A 17971-nucleotide genomic window follows, 5' to 3' on the forward strand; every position below is an offset into this window, starting at 1 on the left:
TGCGGCTGTCACACTGGCAGCGGCAGCGGCACGGGAAAGGCACCATCTTAAGAAGTTTTTCTCTGCAATTGCAGATATGAAGTTTTGACATCGACTACAACCGTCTGCGTGCACGTGTGCTGGTTGCTGCGGAAGATAACGTCATCCAGGACTGCATCGCTACCGGCCAGCGGACACGCCCACCCATCGGACGAGGCTATAAAGAAAGCCCAGAGACCTGCGGCTGTCACACTGGCAGCGGCAGCGGCACGGGAAAGGCACCATCTTAAGAAGTTTTTCTCTGCAATTGCAGATATGAAGTTTTGACATCGACTACAACCGTCTGCGTGCACGTGTGCTGGTTGCTGCGGAAGATAACGTCATCCAGGACTGCATCGCTACCGGCCAGCGGACACGCCCACCCATCGGACGAGGCTATAAAGAAAGCCCAGAGACCTGCGGCTGTCACACTGGCAGCGGCAGCGGCACGGGAAAGGCACCATCTTAAGAAGTTTTTCTCTGCAATTGCAGGTTAGTTGCTGCTCTGTTAATATATTTTCCCGCTGTCTTCTTTTACTGCTGCTGCTGCTGCTGCCAGAAGTGTCGCTATGCCCCTTGATTAACAGTGTGGGTCATGTGATATGCAACTCGAGGAACTTGATTCCAAAATCGACTGTAGTGACTGTAAATCTGTCTATCACACGGGAAAATGTGCAGGAATTTCAGATGCTACTATCAAGTCAAAAGGGGAGCAGTATCGCAGTGCGTGGCGTTGCTCAAATTGCAGGCGTTCGAAAGGTCGTGCTCCACAACTCGATAGATCCAGCATTGATACGGATGACCAAGATGTTCGTGCACTGCTGAAATCAATCAATGAAAAGCTGGAGTACCTTTTACCGCTAAAAGAAACAGTTGACAGCGTCGAAGACACAGTTCAGTACATGAGTGACCAGTACGATGAGCTTCTAACTCGGATAGAAAAGAACGAACGTGAAGTCAAGGACCTGAAACACAGGGTAGATAAGATTGAGAAGCAAGACGATGAAATAACGCAGCTGAAAAACGAAATGGACTGTTTGGAATGGAGAAGCCGAAAGCTCAACCTTGAATTCCATGGAATTAAAGCAATGAAGGATGAAAACCTGATCGATGAGATAAATAAGCTGGCAAATCTAAACAACCTGCCACAGCTTCAGGAAAGTGACATAGTGTCCATTCATCGCCTGCCCTCAAAGCAAGATAAGATACCTGGCATTATCTGTCGTTTCGCCAAACAATCAGCAAGAGACAAATGGTGGCAAAACAGGAAAACACTGTGCCAAGGAAATGACAGCATTTTTGTGTTAGAAAACCTGACAAAAAGGACACGTACTCTGCTTACCGAAACAAAGCTCTGGGCCAAGACAAATAACTACAAATACGTATGGCACAACAACAACAAGGTCTTGGTCCGGAAAGCTGATGGGCAAAACGCGGTGGTCATTTCCTGCTCTAGTGACCGCGACAAACTTAAGCAACAGATCAGCTGAACACTAAGAACACTATGGCACCTACTCACTCGTATGTATTGCCACACACTTTCAACCATCACTTAGGTACAGCGTTTTCGAAGGCTTTCAAATGTTTTCACTTAAACATACGTTCGTTTACTCGCAAGGAACATGACTTACAACTCTTTTTTGAGCAAACAAAGCAATCCTTTGACGTCATTATGCTGACAGAGACTTGGTGTGTTGACGATGTGAACATCTTTCGACTTCCATTGTACAATACTTTCTACCTGAATCGATCAACAGGTCGTGGTGGCGGAATATGCACCTTGGTTAAAAAGCCGTCTGCATGTGAAATATTGAACCAGTTTTCAGTAATAACTCATGACTATGAATTTTTATCAGTGATACAAAACAATACTGTTTTCGCTGTTTGCTATCGCCCGCCGAATGGTTCCGTTACATCATTTTTGGAGTTCTTAGAAACTTTTCTCGTCTTTATAAATGAAAACAATTTCAATTTAATTTATGGCGGAGACATTAACATTAACATGATGAAGAATGATTCACCAAAACTTAGGTTAGATACTCTCTTGGAGATGAATGCGTGTTGGAATACTATCAGTCTTCCTACCAGAGTGACCGAGAATTCGTCATCTTTAATTGACGTATTTATTACGAATTTAAGTTCTGAAGTCATTAATGCTGGCGTCTTCGCATCGGATCTCAGTGATCACTTGCCGATATATTTATGTTTCAAGGGTCACATACGAAACAAGGAAACAAAGACAAACCATTTCATTCAACTAATAACAGATCAGACTCTTTCTATTTTTCGTGAGAAGATAGCTCAGACATGTTGGGATACTGTATACGATCTTAAAGACGCAAATTTGGCTTACGAGGCTTTTTTCAGATTATTGAAAGAAAGTTATGACATTAGCTTTCCTTTTAAGTGCATTAAACAAAAAAAGAAAATACGTAAACCATGGATTAGTGCAGAGCTATCTGCCAGAATACGGAGAAAGAATGCATTATACAGTGAATTTATAAAGACAAGAGACCCCGAAATATTTCAGGCTTTTAAAAAAATTAGGAATCGTTTAGACAAAGATATAAAAAAGGCCAGGCGAGATTACTATACACTTTCTTTTAATTCACTGGTTCCACGTACGGCCACATTGTGGAAAAAACTGAACTCTTTGTTGAATTGCAATATTCCTGAGGAAAGGATACAGAGCTTAAAAATAAATGGTCTTGAGTTAGAGGGAAAAGCACTTGCTGACGCTTTTAACGAACACTTTGTTAAAATTGGAAGTAACAACGCACCAGACAATGATCTTGATGGTATTCCATACAACTCTAGCTCTATATTTTTGTATCCAGTAAATGAGGGAGAGATAATTAGCACAATTCACAGTCTAAATAATAGTACCGCTAAAGATATTGATGGTATCCAAATAAAACCCATCAAATATGTTGCTGACCTTCTCTCTCCTTGTCTTACATATATCTTTAATATCTGTATAAGCGAAGGCACGTTTCCTCGAACGATGCAGATAGCGCGAGTCGCTGCGCTCTTTAAAAAAGGCGATAAAAACGACTTAGGAAACTATCGACCGTTATCAATCCTTCCCGTCTTTTCAAAAGTCTTCGAAAAAGTTATTTTAAAGCGACTATCCGAATTTGAGCAGAAACATTGCCTGCTGACTGATTGCCAGTATGGCTTCCGTAAGGGTTTAGGCACACAACTCCCATTGCTACAACAAAAAGAACACATACTAAATCAGTTTGAAGAAGGAAGACTTGTGTTAGGAATTTTTATTGACCTGTCAAAAGCATTTGACTCCATTAGTCATCAACTTTTAATTAAGAAACTCCAACACTATGGCTTTCGTGGTAAAGCCGCATCTCTTTTATGCTCCTACTTGGAATTTCGTAGACAAATAGTCGTCATAAACAACCACAGTTCTAACCCATTATCTATTTCAGCAGGCGTCCCACAGGGCAGTATATTAGGACCTTTTTTATTTAATATGTACGTGAATGATATTGTGAATATTGATGCAACCGTGAAATTTATCATGTACGCGGATGATACCAGCATATTATTAACCGGTAAAACTAGTGACGACCTTGTTGATGCTGCTAATTTAACATTAATAAAACTAGACGAATGGACGCGTAAAAACAGCCTGACGATTAATGCAAACAAAACAAAAGCCGTATTCTTTCGAAGTAAAAACAAAAACCTAACAATACAAAAGTCTATCTACTTAAATGCCACTCCTCTCGAAATAACTTCCAGTATTAAGACATTAGGTGTTATCTTTCAGCAGAATATGTCATGGGATGTCCACGTGGACAGTATGCTTATTAAGCTGGCACAGGTAATTGGGCTAGTATACCGCAATCGCAATTTACTACCACCAAAAATCTTACTGTTAATTTATAATACCCTATTCTCCTCCCGACTCAATTATTGTCACTTAGTTTGGTCTACGACAACTTATGGAAATTTGCAGAAGCTTCACAAGTTGCAGAAAAGGTTTGTAAGAGTAATAGAAAATCTGCCGTTTTATTCACATACGTATCATCTATTTCCCAAATACAACATAATTCCTGTTACCAAGCTGTTTGATTATATCCTTTGCAAGGCAATTAAGAATGAAAACTCCAGCAACAGTTCATTTCTACATCGTCTAGCCAGGTTACAACAAAACGCTACTACACGCCAGACACGTTACACGGAGCTCTGGAAAGTAAGGACCTTTCGCACAACATACGGCCTACAAACACTACAGAATAAACTACCCCGGTTACTAAATGATTTAAATCATAAACATATCAAACTTGAAAAGGTGACGTTCAAAACACTCCGCCGGTATTTCAACATGTACTAGGACACTTCGCTTGCCATTCCTGTTTACTCTGTCACATTGTTGTTTACCCTGACTGTACCGCTTGTCTGTATTCACTTTGATTTGAATTTTATTTGAAGCAAAAATGTGCTTAATTTATCTGTTACTTTCGCTAAACTCATTGCCATCGCACATGAATGTTCCATTGCTTTTGTAAGTGCTTTCTAGCTTCATTCTAACACATTTTCTGTATAATTTTACGTAGTTCTTATGAGTGATTGTAATTGCAGATGTTTTCATGTTTTGTTCTATTTTCTTTTTGGATGAGACATGCCGTTTCATTGCGCCTATGATGCTGTCAAGTGTATAGGGGGGCCTCCGGCTTTGTCAAGCTGTCGCTTGTGACAGCTTTTACTGCGGGTCTCCCGCGCCATGTATTCATTTGGCGCAAATAAAACCATTATTATTATTATTATTATTATTATTATTATTATGCCGACACAAACAATATGATACCCTCGCTTCCGCAGCGCTAAGAACCAGGTCTAGCCGTGGGAAGGTGGTCACGTATTCGTCGACGTGCCGGGGCCTACGTGAAATAACCGGCGCGTCGGCAACTGAAGAGCACCCTATCCGCCACACAAGAACAGGGGGGGGGGGGCCCTTTCCTCCTCTTTCTGCATGGCGGCGATGGTGTTCTATGCAGTCACGTTATCTTGACTCTCTAGCGGCGTCAGCAGCATCCAGCGGTATCAGTCGGTCGCTGCTAGCGCTGGGGGGATGAAAGGGGGGCGGAGCGGGTTACGAGGCCGACGACAACGCCGACGACGACGCGAAACCCAGGAACGGACGCCAAAGAGCTGCGCTCTAAAATAACACACCGTGCTTCGCCTGGGTAGGGCCCGACGAGAAAGCTCGCCAGCTAGCTGAGGCTGCGTGCCTTCGGTTGTGGAAAAGTCCGCCGTCCGGCATCAATCACACCGGTGACCGTCGCCTCATATTGTACCGGTGCTCCATACGCTTGCGTTCCGCAGCACCAGTTGTGCCTTTGCGCTTGCCTTTGATACCAATGGGTACCGGCGCAAGCTCGTCAGACCGTGACGCGTAGGCCTTCAGGTCTATGAACCCCTGCTTGCTCCTGGGGAAAGGCCCCATCAAATCGCAGGTGGCCATCTGCCACGGACGCACACTGTCAATCGGTTTCATCATTCCAGGCGGCTTGCCGCCCCGTGACTTCACCGCTTGACAGACATGGCAGGAACGGCAATAGCGGAAACTGTCACGCTTCATGCCAGGCCACGTCACCGAATGACTCAGTTTTGCAAAAACTTTGGAGCCACTCAGATGACCGGCCAGTGGTTCGTCATGAGAGAATCTCAACAGTACACCTCTCAGACTCTTGGGGATAACCACCTTGAACGGGTCGATGGACTCGTCATCGGTGGCTATGTATTTCAGCACGGATTGGGTCCAGCAAATATGGGCGTCATGGCGTCATGGGCGTCAGGCTTGGGCGTCATGGTCCAGCAAATATGAATCCCCGGGGTTAACCGCGACACACGCTGGCTTCTGCCCCCCTGCGCCCGCTACAATACCAGTAGCGTCACGGCGCTCCGTCTCCCTGAGACCGTCGCTCACCTCGCGACAAAAGGGGTCATTTTGCTGGGCTTTCAGTAGCTCTTTAGGGCTGAAAACGATTCCAGTCATCCCAGAGGGGAGCCTGGTCTCGTCCCCACTCAGGTTTGCAGCCAAAATTTCCGTTCGCGTCGGCAACTCCGAGGCGCTCACGAAGAACTTTGCCTCTCGTCCGCTTTGCGAAGCCCGGCGGCTCGTCCGCTGTTTCGCCCCCTCCGCCTACAGGCGTCAAGGCGCCGCTGGCGAGTGGGGCACGGGATAGCGCGTCAGCTACCCGCCAAAAGGCGCCAATGGCAAAGGCCCTTGGGGAGCCGGAGCGGAGCTGTGGCTAAATGACAGTGATTAGTCGCCCAGCCGCCTCTCCACCGCCTGAGGCGGGAGCAAGGGAAAGGGGAGAAACAACGCGGGAGGCCGGCACAGCCGCGCAAAGGCGACGGCGGAAAGCCAGGATTCCCACAAGATCACTACAATAGTTCATGGGCGTCCGGAGGGGGGGGGCAAGGGGGGGCGGTTGCACCCCCCTGGAAAATCACTCACTCGAACCGTGAGTGATGGCCGCACGCCAGGGGCGGTGGTGCGCTCAGTCAAAAGGGTAAAAGCAGCCCCGCATGGTCACATCTGCGGAATGCCGCGTCCGGGCGTGCGTCGTTCCGCCGTTTTCAAACCACGCCATCGTTAGCTCTACTGAAGGGCGACCTGTTCCAGACATACAGCGGCACCGGCGAGCATGTTTCGAGCCGCCTTGAGATGGGTGTCTGTTTCTTTGATCTCTAGAAAGATAGCGACACGGAGGTAGACAGTGCACGGGGCATCTTGTTTTCGCCTATCGTTACGCCGGTCACCGATGAATTCTTAAGGAGGGAAGGACAAATCAGCCGTGTCCACCCCCGCTTTGTCCGGCTGCTCAGGGGCAAGCGGGCGATGAGTTGGCGCCGCCGCCGCTCGCTGTCTCCTCCGATCCACGGGTAGTGCAGTTCGGTAGAAGCACCGCTTTCAGAATCTCCGGCAAAGGGGATTAGCTGCTTTTGTTCACGGCGACGCAGTCTCCCAAGGCGCCCCCACACCAGCGTTCTTTGCGTCTTCTGCGAAAACCAGCGCCTTTGGTCAACGCAGCCCGATGGCGCCTGCCTGGCTCGCCTGTCACCTCTGGCTGGGCCTCAAATCACAACAGCGGCCATGTACTGTGCGTGTCAGTGCATGGTAAAGAGACCCAGGTGGTCGACATTACCCGGAACTCTGTACTACTCCATCCCTCATAGCCTGAGTCGTTTTGGGGCTCTGAACCCCATAAAAACACAAAAACAAATTTTCCGACCGGAGTGGCGAGTGTCCCTTCCCCTCGGAAGTTGCGCGGCATTCCTTTCACCCCCAAAGTGCGCATTCGGGGATACTGCGGCAAGTAAGCCCTCGCACGTGTGCGCGCCTCTGTGTTTGTGCTTGGGTGTTTTTAGTGGCCGGTTGTCAGCGAAGCTGAGAACAACCAAGACAGCGGACGAGAAAATGACGAGCGGCGAGCAGTGTGTGTGGGGTTGCTCGACTGTGCGGATGCGCAAGCAAGATGGAGCGAGGTGTATGAAGCTGCGAGTGTGCATTTATCTTGTAAATAAGTTTTCGTTGTATATATAGTCATCTTTTGTTTTCAACGTACGCGTTCAACAGTTTTTCCAATCAATGTGTATGATGAGTGTGCACCGAGAGCGTGTAATGAAGCACAGAAGTGAATTTATCACACGTGTAATTACGCAATTCGCCCAGAAAAATCCGAGGCGCCTACAGTTGCTGTTCAAGGAAGACTGACTGAGTGACTGTAGTTGCGTGTTTGCGAACATAATGTGCTGTGTGCTGGTCATCAATCCGGGTGAGTCGAGAACCTGTATGCAGGAAGACTAAGCACTCTTCTCCACGAAGTGATATAGCATCTTTTTGCATTTTTTATTAATTTTAGTTGTTTCTTCGTTGATAAACTCCAATGTACCTCTCCTAGCCGCGCTTTAATTTGCTGTTTGTAATTTTTCTTTCATGTGTGCATTTTGTTTAATTTTTATTTATATATAAATAAATAAATTTACTCCGCAAATAGCGCCTTTTTGCTACGAACATACCCCCCCCCCCGGGCACCAACGCCCCCCCCACCCCCCCCCCCCCCCCCCCCCTGCAAAAAATTCTGCGGACGCCCTTGCAATAGTTTCTAGCTTCGCCAATCATAAAGCTCCAGGATATGATGGCATAAGCTTAAAGGCTCTCAAAGACAGTGTTGACGTTCTGGCACCGATAATGGCAGAGTTGTTCAATTTTTAAATGCAGCAGGGTGAATACCCGGATGTTTTAAAATTAGCAAAAGTTACCCAAGTTTATAAATATGGAGATTATATCGACCCATGTAGCTACCGACCCATATCGGTGTTAAGCATTGTCAATACTGTATTTGGGAAAGTAATATCACTGAGGCTGCGAAAATTTCTGCATGAAAATAATACAATTACGGTTTCACAACATGGTTTCAGAGGTCAAAAGTCAACGGCGACTACAGTGATGGAACATACGCAGACTATTTGCTCCTCATTACAGAACGGTAACATAAAAGACATACTAGGAGCACACGCTCCTATCGCCTTATGTCTACAAGAGACCAATTTAGGTCCTCGTCACACAAATTTGCTAAAGAGATATACTGTCTTCCGTCGTGACCGAGAGGGCGCGAGCAGACTTTCAGGAGGCGTAGCCGTCATTGTGCAACCCGGAGTTCCGGCTCGAGAGCTTGCACTGAAAACTAGGTTCGAAGCCATAGCAGCCACTGTGGTTGCTTACAAAACTATTACATTATGTTGCATATATCTTCAACCACACCTCGAAGTAACACAGCATGAATTAGAGAACCTTTTAGAACAGCTGCCAGAGCCATATGTGGTAGTGGGAGATTTTAACTCACACTCTTGTTTTTGGGGCAGTGATAAAACCGATAGCAGGGGTCATGTCGTTGAGGATTTTATAGTATCTAATAATATTTGTCTACTAAACACCGGTAAGCCCACCTATTGCTGTCCTAGCCCAGGAAAAATGAGTGTTTTAGATTTGTCTTTTAGTTCTCCATCTGTTTTTATCGATTTTAAATGGGATGTTTTAGACAACCCCTATGGGAGCGATCATCTGCCTGTTGAAATCAGCCTGTCATTCCCACCATCAATCATCCCGAGCAAACCTCGCCGTTGGAAGTTACACTTCGCTGACTGGGCACTGTTCAGAGAAAATGCCAGTCTAGAAAAACTTTTTTCGGATGATCTGGGCGTTGACGAACTGAATAATATGTTTACAACCTGTATAATTACTGCAGCGCGGTTATCTATTCCTCAGTCCTCGGGCGTAGTGATACAGAATCATAAGACATGGTATTCAGAAGAATGTAAAACGGCAAAAAAAGAACAGAATAAACCATGGGGAATTTTCCGTAGATACCCAACATACGAAAACCTTGTAAATTTCAAAAAGGCAAGAACCAAAGCAAGGCATATCCATAGAAACGCCGAAAAACATCATGGAAAGACTACGTATCATCTATAAATAGTTCTATCACATCAAAGAAAATGTGGGAGCTTGTTCACAAAATAAATGGCAGCTATTCCCCCTTCACAATACCTTTTCTCACTGCCCCAGGTACACAAACAAGTATTGAAGAGCAGGCAGACGTTCTAGCAGAACATTTTTCTACAATTTCTAGTTCAGCGCATTACACAGAGTCATTTTTAAAGTACAGAAACATGGCTGAAAAACAAAGACTTCCAACTAGTGGCACTTCGAATGAGCCGTATAATAACTTAATTGCACTCGAAGAAATCCATGCAGTACTGTCGGCCGGAAAAAAGACGGCACCCGGCCCTGATGAAATACATTACGAGATGCTGTCACACCTTTCCGAAGCCTCAGTAGAAGCACTTTTACAATTCTTCAACAAAATATGGAAACTGGGAAAAATACCAGATGCCTGGAAAGAAGCAGTTATTGTGCCATTCCTCAAACCCGGAAAGCCTCCAACCTCTGCTAGTAGCTACAGACCCATAGCCCTCACAAGTTGCCTCGCCAAATCTTTCGAAAGTGTATTGAATATTAGGTTAATGTTTATTCTCAAATCCCGTGTAAAGAAACTGTTTCTTCTAGCTTTTTCTGACTTGTAATCTGGCAACCTATGTAACATATACTCGCTCGATAAGGAGCAGCCTTACGGCAATAAACACCAGTCGTTGCTTATAACTCGAAACAATGGTGTCGTCATTTGTGCGCGTCTCCAAGTTTACACAAATTTATGGTGCCGAAACCCGGGACTAAAGATCTGCAACGATCCGTAAACAGCAAGACCATCAACTCTCGGCGGGACAACGAATTCTGGGCCATCACCGCAACGATCCTTGGAGGTGAAACCGCCTTGGACTGAAGGTTCCAGGAACGAGGCCTAGGAAAGCCACGCCCGACGCTCTAAAACGAGGCCTGGAGATGCCACACCTGAAGCCAAGCTTGGCGCTACGACCACGACCGACACTACAACGAGGCTGAAATGGAACGGCTGAAGAAGAAACGAGGAGCCTTGAGATCCCAGGTGACAAAACTGATTTCTGAGGTAGATTCATCTTTAGAGGCGCACGCTGACGAAAAGACTCTGAACATACTGTCAGCGAGGCTTAGCGCCCTTCAAACACAGCTCAACGAGGTGGACGCTGCTATCGAGCCACTTGTGCCGGATGAAGAAGCCGAGAAAGACTTCAGTGTACAATCGCGTACAACGACAGAATCGTCACCTACGCTGCAAAACTCAGCCAACATGCCGAAACTCAGCGAGCGAACGCCAGTCCAGGACCGGATGCTACACGGGCGCCTCGCGACGGTAACCGGAGCGCTGCCGGCTCAAAGGTCAGGTTGCCGAAACTCGAGCTGCAACGATTCAGCGGCGCCGCCACGGAGTGGCAGCCCTTCTGGGAGCAGTACCAGCAAGCGATTCACAGCAACGATGCCCTTTCCAACGGCGAGAAGTTCTTATATTTGCAGTCAGCGCTCACTGGGAGGGCTGCATCAGCGGTGGCCGGGATTCAAGCTACAGGAGCCAATTACAACACTGCCATCGAGCTCCTGAAGGAGCGCTTCGGACGCACAGATGTGCTAATCCAGGAGCACCTCACCCAACTGCTGGACCTCCCGACGGTACGAAGCGGGCAGGAGGTAAGGCACCTACGTCGACTCTATGACCACATGCAGCGCAACATAGCCGCTCTCACGGCGCTTGGTGTCAAAACAGACAGCTACGGCGCAATGCTTGCCTCCGCGTTGCTAAGAGTGCTGCCAAGCGACCTTGTAATGAATTACCACAAGCGTTGTTCAGCAGCAAAGCAAGAGGATATCCTTTGCATAGCAAGACTACAAGAATTTCTAAAGGAGGAAGTTGAGAGCAGGGAGAAGGCGGTGCAGGTTGGTCATCGGGAATGCAAGAACATTAATGCAAAACCACGATTCGAGAATGAAAAGTCCCGAGTTTCAAAGATTTCAGCGGCATCGCTCTTTTCCGCCAGTGATCTGAAGCGGAATGAGCCCTGTGCATTTTGTGCCGCCAAAGATCACGTGACCAAAGAGTGCCAGACCTCGCTTCCTCTCGAGGAATAGAAACGGGCATTGCGTCAGGCAGGCCGATGCTTCAGCTGCTCTGTCAAAGGACACACGTCGAAACAATGTCGCAACAAAGGAGTGAAGTGCAAGATATGTGGCAAAAGGCATTTAACTGAAATGTGTGATCCTGCGTGCAAACCAGTTAACAGCTCAGCAACCTAACTGCATTCAGCTACAGGCAAGAAGAGCGACAAGGCTCCCACTGTGCTGCTCCAGACTGCCCAAGTATGGGCAGAGGGACCGCAACGAAGCTCTTTAACTCGTCTCCTGTTTGACGGGGGTAGCCAGAGGAGTTTTGTGACCAAAGAGCTCTCGCACCAACTCCAGTTAGAGGTTGTGGGAGAAGAACACATCACCATTTACCCCTTTGGAGGAGCCGGAAATGCTATTAAGCATAAACGGAAGCGTGTCCGCGTTTGGCTGAGAAGTCAGTACAACCGAAAGCAACACTCTATCCAAGCTTTAGAGATACCCGAGATCTGCTCTGACCAGCTGACTCTTCCCGAAAAGGTCATCGAAGGAGTTCAAGCAGAGATAAATGAGCTTGCAGATGTGACCGTACCACCAGGTCGTCTGACGAGAAAAGGCATTGACATCCTTATTGGTTCTGATTATTATTGGACTCTCGCCTCTGGCCACGTGCGAAAACTGCAAGATTCATTAATGGCACTGAAAACGGAATTCGGCTGGACATTGCAAGGTCCTATTCCTTTCAGTAGTTCCTCCGCTAGCTGTTCATCCGTGGCTGTGCTGCGGGCCAGCATGAGTGACGAGGCCCAGTGCCTTTCAGCTGACCTTAAGTCGTTTTGGGAGCTCGAGAGCATGGGCATTGTTGAGCCTGTATCCCAACAAAACGAAGACAACGAAGTCATCAAAGAATTTGCCTCATCTGTCAAGCTTGTTGACAGGCGCTAAGAAGTCGCCTTACCGTGGAAGCAGGTTAAACTCAACCTAGGCGATAACAAGGCAGTTGCAGAGAAGCGTTTGTACAACCTGACCAAGAAGCTAAGGAGGGACGAGGAAATGATGCACGAATATGATGCTGCCATACGTCAGTACCTCCATCAAGGTTTTGCCGAACGACTCCCAACGGAGGAAGGCAGCAGCTCAGAAAACAGAATTTATTACATGCCGCATCGGGCTGTTCTTAAGCCTGACAGCCTTTCCACCAAGCTCAGGGTTGTCTTTGACGCATCATCCAGCGACCCAGTAGGTGTCTTTCTAAATCAGGTTCTAGAGGCTGGACCTAACTTGAACCCTGATCTCGTGAAAATCTTGCTAAATTTTAGAATTCATTGCATCGGCATTACTGCAGACATCGAAAAGGCTTTCCTGCAGATAGCAGTCCGTCGTGGACCGCGATGCGATGAGATTCTTATGGTATGAACAGATACCGACCGAAGAAGACCCGAGGCCGCTCGTACAGACCTGGAGAATGACAAGGGTGCCCTTTGGAGGGACGAGCAGTCCGTTTCTTCTGGCCGCTACCTTGCGTCACCACTTGGCGACAACAGGTGTTCATCCCGAGACAACGGCAATAATTGCAGAAAACCTCTACGTGGATGATCTAATCACTGGAGCAGACTCTGAACAAGAAGCAGAAGACTTTTACCACGAGGCATTGGAAATTATGAGTCTAGCGAGCATGACACTCCAAAAATGGAACTCTAATTCCATGAAATTGCTCCAACTGTTTGACGACGACGGGACAGGAGGTGCCCTGGACCAGGTGGAATGTCCGACAGCAAGCGAGTCGAGAGTGTTAGGACTTGTCTTGAACAAGCACGACGACTGTTTGGGATTTTCGTTGGAGGCCGTATTGGACCTCCTGAACGGAAACAGCAACACAAAACGCTTTATTCTTCAGGCGTCGGCTCGAATATACGATCCCCTTGGGCTCATCTCCCCAGTCACTGTTACAGCCAAGTTGATGTTTCAAACGCTCTGGGAGTTGGGAGTTCAGTGGGACGCACCCCTACCTGAAGAAGTACAGTCATCTTGGAAGGAGTGGCCTTCAAGCTCCACCACTTGACTGAAGTAACCGTACCCAGAAGATACGACGGACTTCATAATGCCGGCAGGATTGATATTCACATTTTCGCCGATGCTAGCCCGAAGGCTTACGGGGCAGTTGCATACTTGCGTACCTCGGGAACCAAGGCCCCAGCCGTGACTCTGATCTTATCCAAATCGCGGGTGGCACCGATTAAGAAGCTCACTCTTCCCAGATTGGAATTGATGGGAATGCTGATAGGCGCAAGACTGAAGGAATACTTGATGCAATCACTGAAACTACCAGTTGCCAAATGGCATCTCTGGAGTGATTCCACAATTGCGCTTCATTGGGTTCGCGGGTGAGCGCAACAATGGAAGCCTTTTGTGGCCAATCGGGTGCTGGAAATTCAGCAGCGAACGGATCCAGAAACCTGGAATCACTGTCCCTGAGCAGACAACCCTGCCGACTTTCTGACGCGAGGAGTGAGTCCCCAAGCCCTCAAGACAAACACCGTTTGGTGGAATGGACCTACTTGGCTCAGAGAAACGCCCATCGCCTGGCCAAGGCACGAAAATGACGTTGATATGGCCGCAGCAGATGAGGAGAGAAGATCGGTGCAAGTACACAACGTAGCAATAGAGGAAACTGTCTTGCCGCTGGAACGGCACAGCTCCCTCTCTAAACTTGTTCGTGTTGTTGCATGGATGCAGCGATTCTTGCACAACTCAAGAAACCCTCACCAGAAACGTAGTGGATATCTGACCACGGAAGAGGTCGCCCAAGCACAGACTTGTCTCATAAGTCAGGTGCAGCGAGAGGCCTTCGGTGAAGAGCTGCAGTGCCTACGTCGCGCATCACGCTTGCCCTGCAGCTCTCCGTTGCGGGATCTGAAACCTTACTGCGATGACGACGGAGTGCTAAGAGTTGGGGGACGTTTGAGTAATGCTGGCCTCTCCTACAACATTACGCATCCAATAATCCTGCCTGCCGGTCATCATTTCACCGAACTTTTAATAATCGCCAACCATCGCCGCCTTCTACATGCAGGCGCACTTGAGACTCGCACAGAGCTGAGAGAGCAGTTTTGGATAGTTCGGGGAAGACAGATGGTGAAAAGAATCTTGAATAAATGCTTGATTTGTAACCGTTTCAACAGCTGCCCTGCCACTGAGCCAGTTGCCCCTTTACCTCGTGACAGGGTAACCCAAGCTCCACCATTCGAGGTGACAGGTGATTTCGCCGGTCCGTTGAACACAAGGGATCAAGGCAACAAGAAATCATACATCGTCATCTTCACATGTGCAGTTATCCGCGCAGTGCACCTAGAACTCGTGACTGCCATGTCTACGCCCAATTTTCTGATGGCATTCAAGAGGTTCATTTCGAGAAGAGGAGTCTGGCGAGTAATATTTTCGGTCAATGCTAAGACGTTTCAGCGCGCTTCGAGAGACCTGAAACGGCTGTGGACAACGCTGCGTGGCACAGAGATCCGAAGTTATTTCTTAGACCACCAGATAAAATGGAAGTTTATCGTTGAGAGAGCCGCCTGGTGGGGTGGATTCTGGGAGCGAATGGTTCGTTCTGTGAAGACTTCTCCGAAGAAGATTTTAGGCAACAGCTTCTGTACTTTCGAGGAGCTCGCTACAGTCTTGACCGAAATCGAGGCCGTGATCAATTCAAGACCCCTGACCTACGTATCCGCAGAAGCTCACGAGCCGGAGCCACTCACTCCATCCCATTTTCTCGTGGGAAAGCGTTTAACGTCCTTGCCCCCGGGCTGTAGCACAGAGTCAACGACATCAACACCGGGTCAACTAACTCGTCACTGGCGATATCATCAAAGTTTAGCTGATCACTTCTGGCGCAGGTGGCAGAAAGAGTACCTCACAGGTCTTCGCTCCGCTCATTTTGCTGTGCCAAGCTCATTTAGTGCCTTGAAGAAAGGAACTCTTCTGCTAGTTCACCAGCCTCATCTGCCAAGGCAGCTGTGAAAAACCGGGGTAGTGGTGGATGTGCTCGTTGGACGGGATGGGTACACTAGAGCCTGCATGGTGCGCCTACCTGGTGGGACCATCCTAAGAAGACCAATCCAGTTGCTGTACCCCATGGAGACTACCCACGAATGATCTGAAGCTCATTCCGGGGGGAGTATAAAGAAACTGTTCATTCTAGCTTTTGCTGACTTGTAATCTGGCAACCTATGTAACATATACTCGCTCGATAAGTGGTGTTTATTGCCTTACGGCAATAAACACCAGTCGTTGCTTATAACTCGAAACAATGGTCTCGTCATTTGTGCGCGTCTCCAAGTTTACACACCGTGAACTTCTTGACGTCCATCAATGTGGCTTTAAAAAAGGATGTTCAACAACTGACCATCTCGTCCGTCTTGGAAATACAGTACGCGAAGCATTCATACACAAGCAACATTGTCTGGCAGTTTTCTTTGACATGGAAAAGGCTTACGACACTACCTGGAGGTTCGGGATTCTCCGCGACCTAGCAGACCTCGGTATTCGTGGAAGGATGCTTAACTGCTTGAAAGATTTTCTATCTAACCGTTCATTTCAAGTACGTCCGGGTTCAACACTTTCTAAAAATTCGTTCAAGAGAATGGCGTACCACAAGGGTGTATTTTAAGTACTACGCTTTTTGTCGCAAAAATGAAGTGTATAGCAAAAATAATTCCTACAACCGTGATGTACTCGGTATATGTTGACGACCTTCAAATTGCATGCATTTCATCCAGCTTAGCAACCTGTGAGAGACAGATACAACTCACATTAAACAGAATAGCAACTTGGGCAGACAGAAACGGGTTTAAGTTCTCCCCACAAAAACAGTAGCAGTGCTTTTCTCATTCAGAAGAGGCTTGCAGAATGACCCCATCCTACACCTAAATGAAACAATGATACCAATAAAGCAAGAACATAAATTTTTAGGCGTAACATTTGATAAAAGACTGACATTTCTGCCGCACATTAACACACTGAAAAAGAAAGCCTCCAAATCTCTAAACATACTCAAGGTGCTCTCAAGGAAACATTGGGGCTCTGATAGGACATGTCTTCTGCACATATATCGCTCGTTGGTACGTTCCTCCTTAGATTATGGGTGCATTGTGCACGACTCAGCAAGACTATCATACCTAAAAAAATTAGACCCAGTACATAACTCAGGCCTACGCCTCTCATGTGGCGCATACAGAACATCTCCCATAGCAAGCCGATATGCAAAAACAAATGAGCCCTCACTAGAAATCAGAAGAACTTCTTTAACGTGTGCATATGTCTTTAAAGTAAGATCTCTACCAAAACATATCTGCTATCCAGTCGTAACGAGAGGTCCTTCTAGAACAATATTCATTAACAAACCTCATGCAATCCGGCCACTGGTCTTGCGTTTCGAAGATATATGCCAGAACCTCAATATACAGGACACGTTGCCTGACATTGCCCAAAGACGGGATCCACTACCTCCATGGTACAATTTTCCTGAAGTTGGCGACTTCACACTTACACAGTTCCGTAAAAAGAGAACTCCACAACGACATATCATACAAGAATTTCTTGCACTAAAAGAAAAATACAATAGCTTTTCAGAATTTTATACTGATGGTTCGAAAACAGATGTTTATGTAGGAAGCGCAGTAGTACAAGAGAATTGGGAGGAAACAGTAAGACTTCCACAGTGTGCATCTGTTTTCAGTGCCGAATGTTACGCCGTATGTGTTGCCATAGAAAATATAGTAAACGAGAACCTCAAGAACAGCATCATTTATACAGACTCCCTAAGCGTACTTACAGCTCTCCACTCTAGAAATGCAATCACTCCTCTACTTGGTGACATCATACACAACATAGTAATATCCACAGCTAAAGGACAAAACATAAAACTATGTTGGGTCCCGAGTCATGTCGGGATAAAAGGCAACGAGAGAGCAGATTTATGTGCAGTCCAAGCTCGTGACAAGCAAATTAAAAATGTCAGTGTGCCGTATCATCACTGCATAAACTTAGTAAATCTTAAAGCAAGGCAAAAATGACAATCTGCTTGGAACAGCGAAATAAACAATACACTACATTTGGTAAAAACAGTTTTAGGAGAATGGAAGTCATGTCTACACCAGGAACGTTTTAAAGAAGTCATTATCTGCCGTCTCCGTATAGGTCACACGCACCTTACACACAACTTTCTGCTCACGAAACAAGATAAACCAGTTTGTGCATGTGGAGGTGAACTTACAGTTAATCACATTTTATTTTCATGTTCCAAACTCGTAAAACTATGGAAAACGGGCTTTTCATTGTTTTATAATCAATCCATTCTCTTTCATCCCGCGTTACTCATAGGCGAAAATGCAA

General features: G+C 46.9%; 1 pseudogene; it reads left to right on the plus strand.

The window, feature by feature from the left end:
• Positions 1–587: 587 nt before the first annotated feature.
• Positions 588–1644, plus strand: LOC149349074 (uncharacterized; annotated as a pseudogene).
• The last annotated feature ends 16327 nt before the right edge of the window (positions 1645–17971 follow it).

The sequence above is a fragment of the Amblyomma mixtum genome, chromosome 3 (assembly GCF_055824585.1).
Source record: "Amblyomma mixtum isolate Tamu chromosome 3, ASM5582458v1, whole genome shotgun sequence".
In the NCBI taxonomy this organism is placed as follows: domain Eukaryota; kingdom Metazoa; phylum Arthropoda; class Arachnida; order Ixodida; family Ixodidae; genus Amblyomma; species Amblyomma mixtum.